We start from the raw sequence: 15,012 nt of genomic DNA, 5'->3' as shown, positions 1-15,012 counted from the left end.
GCCCAGATATACACGAGTGGGTGAGAGAGGCCGATGGTGGAAGAGAAATGAGAAGTGGTGGGAGGAAAGAAGGAGAGAGATTTTTAAGATGCGCTACAACAAAAAACAAATAAAACATGGTGTAAGTAACCCGAGAGGCAGAGTTACCGAACAAAAAGCAAGAACACTGAGATCATTATCGGTACTGTACACAAGAAACACAAGGATATTATAAAGAAAGCAACACACAGGTCTGAGGGGCGGGGGGGAGGGGGGTATTTTTAGCATGGAAGGAGTTATGATATTAAAAAAATTCAGATTGGAAAGTAAAATTAAATATAAATATATGGCAATACTATGACACCAGAATAAATAAAATCGCAAAAGGAAAAAGTTAAGATAAAAGTAGGAAAACTGATAACTAATCGTATAGCCAACAATTTCATGACAACACAGAAACTCGACTTGTCTTAACTTAGAAATATAAAGTACAAAACATGTAAAACAAAATTGGTGGTAATTAATCTCCTACTGTATACATTAACAAAGAGTAGAGACAGCTATCCCTGAGTGGTGTAGACTATGGTGAGGTGAAGGAGACTGTGATGTATTATCCAACATAACAAAATCTTCATTATTGTGAGGTTCGGATATGGCAGTGTTGCCACTCATCACTGGCCGGGAACACTACAGTACCTCCTGTGACTGCTGCCTTCATAGACAGTCAACGACCTGGTTATAACACTTGTATGGAAACCTTTAAGTGTACCTGTAATAGTAGACAGCTTTGTTTACATAAATATCCATGTGGTGTACATAAAAGAAATCGAAATGAAAACTCATGTATTCCGATGGGAGGGGTTATTTATTGTCATGGGCACACGCGTTAAACGACCTTATGTCGCCGGGTGGTAGAGCCGCCTCTCTCGTGCCAGTAGAACACAAAGACGACCTTAATGGGGCGCAAAGTTGATTACTAAGAGATGACCGCAGGGCAGGTGCGACCAGCGGGGTCAAGAAGTCACTTTTACAGCATTTTATACCGCTACCTCGTAAGACTTACACATTTACCAAGTATGCCAACTAACACAAACTGAACATTCCACTAAAAGTTGTACAGGCCAGCAGAGAGAGAGAGAGAGAGAGAGAGAGAGAGAGAGAGAGAGAGAGAGAGAGAGAGAGAGGACTGGTACAACCTGGAGAGAGACGATAACAACTCGGCAACCAGGTTAACTCACGGTTCATACTGTACAGGTGTTGTTAATAACTAAACACATGTGGTAACAATAACAACAACAACAATGGCGCCAGATTATTATTATTATTATTATTATTATTATTATTATTGTTATTATTATTATTATTATTTACGTACATGCAAAGTATATTCATTTTCCTGTCTCAACTTTCCCTCACCGCCGTTAACTAAGACGTGCCCTAAACAACGAATAAGACGACAGATAAATAGTGGGTAAAGAAGATGGAAGATAAAAGAGGGTGTGAGAGATATTAGATGAAGAGAATGGGACATAGAAGATAAGGCAAAATAGATAGAGATAGAGGAGAAGGAAAGAGAGTTGAAAGATGATGTATGGAATGAAGGAAGAGAGAGAAGAGGAGGAGGAGGAGAAGGAGGAAGAGTGGGTGAGAGAGTCTCTTTATATCTTGCAAGGAGTTGATAGCCTTGGGTTATACAAGGAGGGAGGAGGAGGAGGAGGAGGGGGGGGTGAGAGAGCAGTAGAAGGAGGAGGGGAGGGAGGCAAGGGAGGAGAATAAGTGTAGCATGGAGGAAGGAGGAGGAAGGAAAACTGACACACACACACAAAGGAGTAGACAAATGCAAGGAATGAGAAACAAATGATAATAATAGGCAGGTTGTAGGGAGGGAGGGAGAGTAAGGAAGTAAGGTACGAAAAGCAGAGACGGAAGTAGAAAGTAGGTCAGTGAAGTAGGGAGTAAGGGAAGTAGGTAAGAATTGATTGATTGAGTGTCGTAATTACATCCCTGGCGACGCAACAGGTAAGTAGGTAAGTATGGAAGGAATAAGGCAAATAAGGAGGGGGAGGGAGAGACAGGGGAGAGACGGAGGAGGGAGGGAGAGGGAGGGAAGGGAGGAGGAGGAGGAGGGACGATGGAGGAGGAAGGAAGGAAGGAAGGAAGGAAGGAAGGAAGGAAGGAAGGAAGGAAGGAGGGAGGGAGGGAGAGAGAGATGATTTAGTAGCAGGGTTCAAAATACATGATTTGTGTCCTCACGCCCTTCTTTACCGAGGCAATTGAGGTGTGAGAAGGAGAGAGGGAGGGAGAGTGATACACCGTTAACTCCTTCCTTGTGTTATAATCTGGGTGGGGGTGGTGGGGGGCCTTGCTTACCTCAGTACTCGTTCCTCCCGCCCCCCCTCCCTCCCTCCCTCCTTCCCTTCTTAGCTACTGCTTCTTCCCTCACCACACTCTAACTCTCTCTCTCTCTCTCTCTCTCTCTCTCTCTCCTCCCTCCTCCTTCTCTCCTTAACCAATCTCCTTCTCTCCACCCCCTTCCTTCCATAATTTTATTGACCCCTTCTTCTTATTCAGATATTCTTTCTGTGTGTGTGTGTGTGTGTGTGTGTGTGTGTGTGTGTGTGTGTGTGTGTGTGTGTGTGTGTGTGTGTACTAATCACCGGGAGACGTAAAATATACATAAGAGGTTCTATGTCTGAGGTAACCCCCACCACCTGTACTGACAGGAGGAGAGGGGGAAGGGGAGAGAGGGGAGAGAGGGGGGGGAGAGGGGAGGATAGGAGTACTATGAGTGAGGGAGGAAGACACACAGAGGGGCGTCATGATCCTGGCGAAGGACAACACTAGTCGTGTTTATGGAGGCCAGCTCGACCCCCCCCCCTAACCCCACCAATATTCCACCCTATGACACCCACCCACCCACCCACACACCTGAACTCCATCTATGTCACCCACCCACACACCTGAACCCCATCTATGTCACCCACCCACACACCTGAACCCCATCTATGTCACCCACCCACACACCTGAACTCCATCATGTCACCCACCCACATACCTGAACCCCATCTATGTCACCCACCCACACACCTGAACCCCATCTATGTCACCCACCCACACACCTGAACCCCATCTATGTCACCACCCACACACCTGAACCCCATCTATGTCACCCACCCACACACCTGAACCCCATCTATGTCACCCACCCACACACCTGAACCCATCTATGTCACCCACCCACACACCTGAACTCCATCTATGTCACCCACCCACACACCTGAACTCCATCTATGTCACCCACCCACCTGAACCCCATCTATGTCACCCACCCACCCACTCCCCAACACCCCTATCTAAGCCTCATCCTCCTGAACTCCCTTCCTCTCACCCCACCTTCCCCAACACCCTCACCACCCCAACATACCCCCACCTACACCCACCCCCCACCGACCCCAACACTTCCCCACCCCACTGCCCCCGGCAGCCCCCAGGCAGGCAAAACAAAGGCAACAGTTGGCCTCGGTGGTGGTACCTGCCGCTGACTGTCTGCCTGACTCCCTGTCTGTCTATATGACTGTCTGTGTAACTCTCTATCTGTGTTTATTTGTCTGTCTAGCTGCCTTCTCCTCCCTGTATGAGTGTCTGTATGAGTGTCTGTGTGTGTTTGTCTCTGTGTCTTTATAGTAGCTACAGACGTCTTATGACCATCACAAAATCAAAACCGAATCATATATGCAAACAATCCTCTATTAACAGTACGAGTCACCCGTATCTCCACAAGCGTAAGTCAGTCCGTGGATTACACTTTTTCCCCGTTAGGTTAGGTTAGGTTGAGAGCCTATTAGGTCTTATAGAGAAAACGTATATATTTGGTGAGGCTGTAGTAACATCGCCCCACTGCCCCACACAACCAGTGAAGATGAGCAAGTTTCCAGAGGTAATGTAAGGCGCGACCACAAGCCTGAGGTGTGTGTGTGTGATGTAGGAGAGTCCATCACACGCAGGCTGTATAAAAATGTAACCCCTCCAGTCATTACAGTAGGTGTTATAGCACATTTATTGGACCACCTGAAGATTAAACACCCCTATGCTAACCTAACCTCCCCTAGGTAGAATAGTGGTGTTTAATCATCAGGTGAAATATATTGGAAGGAAGGGGAGTGGAAGGGGAGGGGAAGGGAAGGGAAGGGAGGGGAGGGAGAGCGAATCTTCACTTGATCCTTATACTGCCGCTGGTTAGATCGTTTTATATGAATCACCGCAGCGACACACACAGCCTGTCACACCCTAGACGCGGTGACTAGGTAAGAAACAGTGAAAAAACCTCCTGGTGGTGGCTCTTGGGACTATAGCTACTTGGAAATTGTATCAGGAGAGAGAGAGAGAGAGAGAGAGAGAGAGAGAGAGAGAGAGAGCTAAACCCTTCCAATTCACAAAAACAATGACAGTTGATGTATAAGACCCACGTGCATTATAAAGCGAAAACATTACCAAGTGTGAGGAGGCGGGAGGGTGTGGGGACGATGGCGGGGGATGGGGGTGTGGGGAGGGGGCAGAGGCGGGGTGTGGGGGGGTACATGTTGCAGTCTCGAGAGGTGGGTTACAGTTACTCATAAAATCTCTCCCATATCACAACCCCTGCAACACCCACACTCCTTGCACCATCTACACCCTTACCACAACCCTGCAACATCTACACCCTCCTTGCACCATCTACACCCTTACCACAACCCTGCAACACCCTACACTCCTCCTTGCACTGCATCTACACCTACCACAACCCTGCAAACATCTACCCTCCTCCTTGCAACATCCACACCCTTACCACAACCCTGCAACATCTACCTCCTCCTTGCAACATCCACACCCTTACCACAACCCCTGCAACATCCACACCCCTACCACAACCCTGCAACACCTACACTCCTCCTTGCAACATCCACACCCCTACCACAACCCCTACAACACCTACACTCCTCCTTGCAACATCCACACCCTTACCACAACCCTGCAACCTCCACCCTTGTAACATCCCACACCCCCCCCACCACACCCACACCTCTCCCAAACCACCCATTTCCCTCATCTACCTCACCAGGCACCTCAGGTCATTAAGTCCTCCTCAAAGATTCGTACGTTCATGTTTGTTTACACTCATGACGTATCCAACAAGTTCCCGCGACTTCTGAGGACAGGGCAAAGTCTCCTCTATTTTATCCGCCACACACACACACACACACACACACACACACACACACACACACACACACACACACACGCACACACACCTCTGGACTCCTGGAATGAGTGACTCGTCGAGGCAACACAGAAGACGACAGCTTCCTAACCAGTATCTCACACCCCTCATGAGGTATATATACTGTCTTCTCTCTTACACATCTACGACATACTGGAGGAGTGTGGGATGAGTATGATAGTAGTTGGAGTATGATGGTGGTTGTGGGGGGGGGGGTGTCTGGGTCGGTCACTAGTGGGAATAATTGTGTGATTCACGCCTGACTGCCGCGCCACACGTCTTGCTCCCGGGACCTGTTGCCTCCCTCCTTCCCTCCCTCCATCTCTCCCTCCTTCCCTCCCCGTTGGGTCTGTGTGCTCCTTGTGTGTGCGCGCTCGTGTATGAGTGCCGCTTTGTGTGACTGTAGTACCTGTTTAGCTTAGTGCATTTAGGGGACAATACACCTTTGGATGGATGCAAAGTACTGGGAAACGTGGATGTGGACGATGGCTTGGGTGTTGTGGTGGTACTCTCAAGCTGACCACCAACAGCCCCTCACAGCCCCCCCTCCTCCACCAACAGCCCCTCACAGCTCTCAGGGCCAGGGGCGAGCAACGTCGTGGCCAGGCTGTCGTGTCCTCAAGCAGTATTTTCCCTCCTTCCCTCCCTCCCACCAACCAACACCAACTCTCAATTTCAATACAGTACCCAGAAACACAACCCCGCCAAGCTAAATAATCACTCGTGTTAATAATACTCATAATAAGACCCAACGAGAGTTATAGGAGTCAGGATGAGGAGATACAAGTAGAATTTTAGCTTCTCAAGGCTTGTTGCCATTTTTCCCGCGTAAACCACCGACTCTTCCCGCCAAAACAAACCGCGTCGCTCGCCAAAACCACTGGGGCCAACAGTCAGCACGTTGATAAATACTGCAGCCGCCCGTAACACTGAGCTACTGACGACTACAAGGTTGCTGCGGCTACCGGGGCCTCGTTACTAGGAGCGTCTAGCACCCAGTACGTACCACCAAGCGCCAAGTCAAGATTATTTCCGTAGAAGCAAAAACACTAGTAAGCAAGACTACCACCTTGTTCTGCGTCACAATACTGCTAGCAGGATAATCAGTACTGATAGTAGCATCAATAGTAACACCACTAGCACCAACAGTAGACGCAACAGCAATATTGACAACAGCAGCAACACCAAGAAACGAGGTAACCGCTGGTGCCACCAAGTGCAACGACAACAAAAGAACCACCACCATCGCCAACAACAACAAGTATCAATCGACATCATGACTACCACCATTATCACCATCAACACCACCACCAGCAACAACACCAACACCACCACCACTACCAGTACCGCCGCCACCAAGAACAACATCAGCGCTCCCCAATCTGGGCAGGATGACTCACAGCCAACACCAGCCAGTAACACCAAGCAACAAAGGAGCAGCGGCCGGCATCACCAATCTCACGTGTGACTTGTCCCTGCCCTCAGCTGTTCCTTCCTTCACTTGTTCCTCGTCACACTTCCCTCTTGCATCACTCCTTACGTAAATCACCCATTTCTTACATTGCTGTTTGTAAGTTACCCATTTCTCTCGCCTCATTCCCTCAGTATGTCTTCCTTATCTTGCTTCATTTCTTACGTAAGTCACCCATTTCTTAGATCAATAGTTCTCGTCATTTATACCACGTGTCATTTGTTTTTTATGTAATTTATTGTCGTGTCACTTGTTTGTTATGTCATTTATTGTCGTGTCACTTGTTTTTGTCATTTCTATTGTGCGTCACTCGTCATTTCTATCGTGCGTCACTCGTCATTTCTATCTTGCGTCACTCGTCATTTCTATCGTGCGTCACTCGTCATTTCTATCGTGCGTCACGTCATTCATATAGTGAGCCTCCTGTTCTTCATATCATTCATTCCGTGCATCACTTGCGTCACTTAACCTGCAAATCTTGTTTATGGAATCACGCAGCTCGCCGGGTTGTATGTCTTGAGTCCGTCACTACAAAGCATCACACACACACACACACTTCGGAAGTGTTTACATAAGAACATAAGAAACATAAGAAAATAAGGAGTCCGCAATAGGCCGGTTGGCCTGTGCATGGCAGCTCCTGTCGAGAGTTACTACCACTCTCTATCATCCATAAATCTATCTAGCCTCCTTTTGAAACTTTCCAGAGTTCCCGCACTTACTACAACGTTGCTAAGCTTGTTCCACTCGTACACCACCCTATTTGTGAACCAGTTTCTTCCTATCTCCCTCCTAAACCTAAACTTATCCAACTTGAATCCGTTGCTCCGAGTCCTATCCTGCTCGGATAGTATAAGAACTTTATCTATATCCCCTTTATTGATTCCTTTCACCCACTTAAATACTTCTATCATATCTCCCCGCACTCTTTGTCTTTCTAGGGAAGGTTTCTAAGTCCCGGAATCATTTTTGTCATTCTTCGCTGCACCGACTCTAGTGAATTTATATCTATTCTATAATAGGGGCACCAGAACTGAACCGCATAATCGAGGTGCGGCCTGACTAGCGCAAGATATAGTTGCAATGAGACCTCTGCACTCTTGTTACTTACACTTCTAGATATAAAACCCAATACTCTGTTTGCCTTATTTCGAACATTAACACACTGTTTTCTAGGCCGTAGGTCTGGGCTTACAAGTACCCCTAGGTCTCTCACAAGTCGACTTCTCTAGGTTGATGTTGTTAAGGCTGTATACATTATTAGTATTTGTTCTTCCAATATTAAGTACGCTGCACTTGCTGGTGTTGAATTTCATTTGCCATTTTTCAGACCACCCCTGCAGTTTATTTAGATCCTCCTGTAATCCATTTGCATCCTGCCCTGAATTAATCTGCCGCCCTATTTTGGTGTCATCTGCAAACTTGCTTATGTCACTGCTGATCCCAGTATCTAGATCGTTTATGTAGATTATGAACAAGAGTGGGCCTAATACTGACCCCTGGGGAACCCCACTGGTTACACGGCCCCACTCAGATTTAACACCATCTCCGCTGACCCTCTGCGTTCTATCGGTGAGCCAAGATTTTATCCAATTTAAAACTTTCCCCTCGATACCATGAGCCTTAATTTTTCTCAGAAGCCTCTGATGCGGTACTCTGTCAAATACTTTGCTAAAGTCTAAGTAAATAACATCGTAATTTTCGTCATTATCTACTACCTCGAAGACTTTCCTAAAAAAGTCAGCAGATTTGTTAGACAAAATTTTCCCTTTGTAAACCCATGTTGAGAGTCGTAGATTAATTTGCTTTTCTTTAGAAGCGATCGGATGCTATCTGCTATAATTGATTCAAGAAATTCCCCCACTACTGACGTCAAACTGATCGGCCGGTAATTTGACGCTGATGCTCTGTCTCCCTTTTTGAATATGGGTACTACATTTGCCTGTTTCCACAAGTCTGGCACAACTCCGGTGTCTAATGATTTTGTAAATAAGTTTATGGGTCCGGCTAATTCTGTTCCTCATAATTCTTTTCAAGACTCGAGGGAAATTTCATCGGGCCCTGGGGATTTTGTTTTCTTTAGTTTATTTATCTTCTTAAGAACATCCTCTTCTTGATAGTGACATTCTCTTAATTTCTCTTCTTCCCTTTCCTTAAATATCAGTTCCACTCTGAATTTCATAGCAATTCTTCTGTGAAAAACTGATAAGAAGTTATTGTTCAATGCTTTGCTTATTTCTTCACTGCCATTTATCACTTCTCCTCCCAACTCTTTGTCCTTGACCTTTTGTCCTATAAACCTGGAAAATCTTGGGATTCGCTCTGGATTCTCTTGCTATTTTGTTTTAATAGTCTCTTGCTTTCCTTACATTTTTACCATTCCTAGATAGTTCATTATACCTATTTCTGAGCCCTCCTCCCCTCCCTTTTTACCTCTTATATATTCCTCTTTTCTTTTTATTCCCTCAAGTTTGTTAAGTTTTCTGGTCATCCACCTTGGCTCATTCTTATTTGACCTATTTTTCTGTATGGTATATTTTGGTTCTGTGCTTTATGCAGTATACTAGTGGATTATTATAGTCAAGTGATCTGTTGTGTCATCTATGATCTCACCCTTCCTACTGGGACTGACGTGACTGTCTTGTTTCACCTCAGGTACCTTCTTAACCCTGATAATCCGCCAACTGAAAGTTTGGGACTCCTGACCATATTATCATTGTTTTGTGTTTCAATTTAGGGTGAACCTGATTTCTCGGGTGATCACTGTTCCAAGTTCTTCCCTACTTTCAGATATTCTTGATATATTTTCTTTTTATTTGTTAATACTAGGTTCATTATATTGTCACCTCTAGTAGGTTCTGTAATTAGTTGTTTCAAAAAATTGTCCTGTACTGCGTCTAGGAAGTCTTCAGATTCATAGTCACCTACAATGTTGTCCCAGTCAATATTTCTGAAGTTGAAGTCCCCATAATGCACAGGTTCTTATATTTTGCCAGTTCTACTCATTTCCTGCCATATAGACTGAGCTGCTTCTTTCCCAAGACTTCCTTCCTGCGTCATTTTCTACGTCATTTGGCTGCGGATGCGTCATCTTGTTAACATAACGGCAACAACAGTTAGCTTACTGGGGTGGTGGTGGTGTGTTGTTGTTATTGTTCCCAGCGACAAATTCACTAGTTGTTGTCACGCGAGTCAGTTCCTGTCCTGTTCTTGTTGTTTTTATTTCGCCATTGGTTACTTTGTTTACATACAGTACTGGGTAAGTTACCAGTTTGGCCATTAAATGTTCATCACCTTACTTTTATGGCTTTATGGTTAGGTTAGGTTTGGTTAGGGTAGGTTCGGTTAGGTTAGGGTAGGTTTGGTTAGGTTAGGTTAGGTTAGGGTAGGGTAGGTTTGGTTTGGTTAGGGTAGGTTACGTTAGGGTAGGTTTGGTTAGGTTAGGGTAGGTTATGTTTGGGATATGTTAGGGTAGGTTAGTAGGTTAGGTTATGTTTGGGATCTTAGGTTAGGTTAGGTTTCAAGGCTGAACCTTCGTAAGACCATGAGGGTGACCATGATCCTCCCTGGCAGCTTCACTTATAGTTTACTTCCCCCTCCTGCCCCCCTCACCCCACCACCCCCCTTCCTGCCCCCACTCACCCCCACCACTTCCCCCTCCTGCCCCCACTCACGAGGCTACAGCTTAACAATCTCCTCACATACGTATTCTTAACCCACAATTCGGATCACGTTAAGATTATAGACATCGCAACTTATTTCACCTGATGAAACACCTTAACGCTACCTGTGGGAGGGGGTTAGGTTAGGTATGCGTTAGGGTGGTTTATCTTTAGGTGATCCGTCGTGTAGTGGTTTGTAACGAGTCTTGAGGAAAATTAGTCGTTAAAGAAAATGATGATGAATTAACTGATCTTATGGTTGGGAGGTGACATTAATTCGTGGTGACCATTGATAAAATCTTATATATATATTTCCTCACACACACACACACACACACACACACACACACACACACACACACACACACACACACACACACACACACACAGATCAGTTACTTTTGACTTTTCCCACAAATACTGAGAATCCATCGAGACATTAATTCGTGGTGTGTAAGACAAGAGGGATAGACGTCTCTCAGCGGTGGTGGTGACGGCTGGTGTTGCGACACGCACTCCAGGTCCCCGTGACTCCCCACTTACATCCTCCCTCCCTCCTGTCTAACCACTATCACCACCACCACTCTACTCCTCACACCGTCAACCTCTCCTCACCACAGTGTTATTTAATCTGAATCTCGGGCATACATGACACACAGAAACAGTTACAGTCTCCGCCAACAACAAGAGGAGGACGGAGGCGCGGCTGGTGGAGACATAAACCAAAAACAATAACATCAAGTAGAGGAGAGGAGTAACCTTGAGGTGGCGAGGCCCCACCCAGGCGGGCTAGCCAAGGCTCCTCCACTCATGGACCTTTGTTGGTCTCACCCACGGCTCACTGGCCCACGCCCACACAACCCATACACGCCCCACACCCGCGCCACACACACACACACGCCCCAGGTCTCCTCCCCTTCCGCACACGCCCGTCTCCCGCGCCGCACACGTCCCCGGCTCGCGCCACACAACACTGGAACCTTTATCATAGACGGGAACACTGGAGGAACAGGCGGCCACATGAACACCCCGGGTCAAGGGTCCTGCCCACCCCCCTCCTCCTCCTCTTACCCCGAGGACGCCCTCCACCTGCACCCTCACCCAACCTCCTCCTCCTTCAACAGGTGGCTCCCTCCCAACACCACTCCACCCGCCTTCACTTGTTCTGTCCATTCTCCCTCTCCTCACCTGTACTCACTATCCTCACCTGTACCCGCTCTCCTCACCTGTTCTCACTTTCTTCACCTGTACCGAGTCACTCTCCACCTGTACTTCTCCACCTGTACCCGCTCTCCTCACCTGTACCCGCTCTCCTCACCTGTACCCGCTCTCCTCACCTGTACCCGCTCTCCTCAGCTGTACTGACTCTCCTCACCAGTTCTATTCTCTCCCTCGCTTCCTCCCTCCCACCATTCGTTTCCTGTCTTACATAACTCTTCTCTGTCAATTTCCCTCCTCTCTCATCTACCTATTTCGTCAGCTTTATCTCATCGTCTCTCTCTCCAACTCCAATTCAATTCCCCCCTTCCTTCCCTCCATCTTCTTCACCTTAAATTCATATATTTCTATTCCTTCACTCCCTTCCTCCTCTCCCTCTCCCCCTCCCTTACTCCTCCTTTCTCTCACAAATTCAAATATTCGTCTTCTTCCTCCTCCACCCCAACCAATTTCCCCCTTCTCTCCTCCGCCTCACTCTCTCCCTCTTCCACCCCCTCCCATTCCTCCTCCTCTCCTTATTCTAACCTCCTCCCCAACACCACCCCTCCCCTTCCTCCTCCACAGTAACATCCCTCCTCCATCCCCACCACATCACCACCCCCCCCCTGCACAAATTTCATATCAATAACTCCTTTGCCGTCGGAGTTAATAAAGGAGGAGACAAACAGGCATCAATCAAGGTCCAGGAAACCAAGTAACTCTCAGACGAAAAATAAACACTCGTGTCAATTTTGTCAACAAGTTTGTAACCTTTTTTTTTCGTATTTCTTCTCTTCTCTTCTCTCTCCCCTCTCTCTCTCTCTCCCCGGGGCTGAAGTTGTGTCTGTTTGAAGACGAGAGACGCCCATCGCTTTATTAACCGTCACCCCCAGGGACAATGGCTCCCCCCTCCTCTCTCTCTCTCTCTCTCTCTCTCTCTCTCTCTCTCTCTCTCTCTCTGTCTCTCTCTATGAATACAACGATTGGACAAGTGTTGGGTAGATGAAGATGTCGTATGTAAATTACAGAGCCTAGAGCCCCCCCTCCATTCCGTACCGATTGTTGTTGCAAACTATTCGTCCACTGTAGTACATATAAGTAACGTGATAGAAGTACAGATTTAAGTGTATAAAGTATATGTAAAGTGTTTAGCTATCATAAAATACAGGATTATAAAAATGTATATAAAAAAGCTTCACTTAAGTCGAATTATCTATACATAGCGATGGTTAGGTCAAGTTAGGTCAAGACTCATTTGACCTCAAGTACTCGGCGGTGAGGGTATAATGCTCTTTATATTCAACAAACAGATCAGGTGTGTGTGTGTGTGTGTGTGTGTGTGTGTGTGTGTGTGTGTGTGTGTGTGTGTGTGTGTGTGTGTGTGTGTGTGTTGGAGCTCACTCATTCTTGCCCCCAGCGTTAATTAAACTATCAAAATGTTTTCCCTGCCTCCTCAATATTCTTTCCGGTGTGGGCCCGTGTGGTGCTAAGTCGGCCTCTTGTCTTCCTTCCCTCTCTCACCTCCCTCCTTCTCTCACCTCCTTCTCCGACCTAGAATCTTTCCCTGTTCTTCCTTTCCTCCTTCGTTCACCTATCATCCTTCCACCTCCCTCCTTCTCTCACTTCCCTCTCCCACCTACCACCATCCATCTCTGTTATTCCCTCCCTCCCTCACCCTCACATCTACTCGCTTTCTCCGTTCCTTAGTCGCCCCCCCTCCCTCCTTCTCTCCTTCCTCCTTCTCTCCCCTCATCTGCTAGCCCTCTATCTCCACCCTCACCTTTCCATCTTTCTTCCCACTCCGCCTCTCCTCCCTCTACGTTGTTCGGTCCTTCACCTCCTTCTCCCTCTCATTACTCCCTCACTCCCCAGGCCTTCAAGGTAAACTCTTAATTCTGATGTAGTAACAGGAGTGTGAAGAGGAGGGTGAAGAGGAGGGGTGAAGAGGAGGGTTGAAGAGGGTCGTCACACGTCTATGGTGCTATACACGAGTGACTCCTCTTCCTCCACCACTACTTCATTCTCCACCACCACTATCACCACCATCCCTACCATCACCTCCAACAACAACACCACCACTGACTGACTGACTGACTGGCTGGGTGAGTGGCTGACAGAGGACACTAGTTAGTAATTAAGCTAAGACTCAGAGATTCACGTCGACCTAAACACAGAGTAACAGTTATTAAAAAAGATTCACTTATGTCCTTCATTACCTCACATCCTGTACATCCCGGGTAGTGAGTGTGTGTGTGTGCGTGCGTGTGTGTGTGTGTGTGTGTGTCTGTGCGGCAGGGAGTCGAACCAGGTATTAGGCTCCCCAGGTAGTGTTGACATTGAGTGAGCGTGTCCACTGGGCCACGGCAGCACCCAGTAACACACGCTGGCTCCACACTGTGTCATTCTGAGTGTCTGGGTTGATTGAACGAGTGGCCGGATAAATGAAAACCCGGATAAATGAATGGGTGGAAAAGTAAAGGGCCGGATAAACGAGTCCAGATGAGTTAGAAGTCGATCTACGAGAAAGTCCGGTTAAGTGAGAGGTTAATGTGAAGGAGGCTTTGCGGTAGCGGTAAACACAAGACAGATGAGGGCGCGGGCGGGTTGGTGGGCGGTCGGGTGTAGGCAGGTGGGTGAGGGTGCAGGCAGGTGTAGGCGCGGGCGTGTAAAGGTTTGGGTGGGTGAGAGCGCGGGCGGTGGGTGAGAGCGCGGGGGGGGGTTGGCGGCAGGTGAGCGAGAGAACAAAGGCAGTTCTTCATAAGAACAGCCGCTCAGCCAGCCATTACCAGTTGCGGGCAAAGGGTCACAAGCGACGCCTCACTTCTACACGCACGGATTAAATATTAAACTCTGGTGAACACCGCTTTACCGGGCTCCCTCCCTGACCCTCCACTTCCCTCCTGACCCTCCTCTACTCCATCAACACTGGCCACACACAACCCCCTCCATCAACAGTGGCCACACATAACCCCCTCATCAACAGTGGCCACACACAACCCCCTCATCAACACTGGCCACACACAACCCCCCCCATCAACACTGGCCACACACAACCCCCATCAACACTGTACACACAACCCCCATCAACACTGGACACATAACCCCTCATCAACAGTGGCCACACACAACCCCTCATCAACACTGGCCACACACAACCCCCATCAACACTGGCCACACACAAACCCCCATCAACACTGGCACACACAACCCCCCATCAACACTGTACACAACCCCCATCAACAGTGGCCCACAACCCCCATCAACACTGGCCACACACAACCCCTCCATCAACAGTGGCCACACATAACCCTCATCAACAGTGGCATAACCCCCTCATCAACAGTGGCCAAACACCCTCATCAACAGTAGAACCCCTCATCAACAGTGGCCACACACAACCCTCATCAACACTGGCCACACACAACCCCCATCAACAGTGTACAGAC

At 47.7% G+C, this 15,012-nt stretch overlaps 1 protein-coding gene across 6 annotated transcripts in view; it reads right to left on the bottom strand.

Annotated features, from left to right (window-relative positions):
* LOC121867816 (transcriptional enhancer factor TEF-1-like) overlaps positions 1-15,012 on the bottom strand; it is a 159,833-nt gene that overhangs the window by 19,212 nt on the left and 125,609 nt on the right. The window lies entirely within an intron of this gene.

This window comes from Homarus americanus, unplaced genomic scaffold (assembly GCF_018991925.1).
Source record: "Homarus americanus isolate GMGI-L3 unplaced genomic scaffold, GMGI_Hamer_2.0 scaffold38395, whole genome shotgun sequence".
Lineage (NCBI taxonomy): Eukaryota > Metazoa > Arthropoda > Malacostraca > Decapoda > Nephropidae > Homarus > Homarus americanus.
The sequence above is the reverse complement of the archived record's forward strand: the minus strand, read 5'-3'. Positions and strand labels throughout refer to the sequence as shown.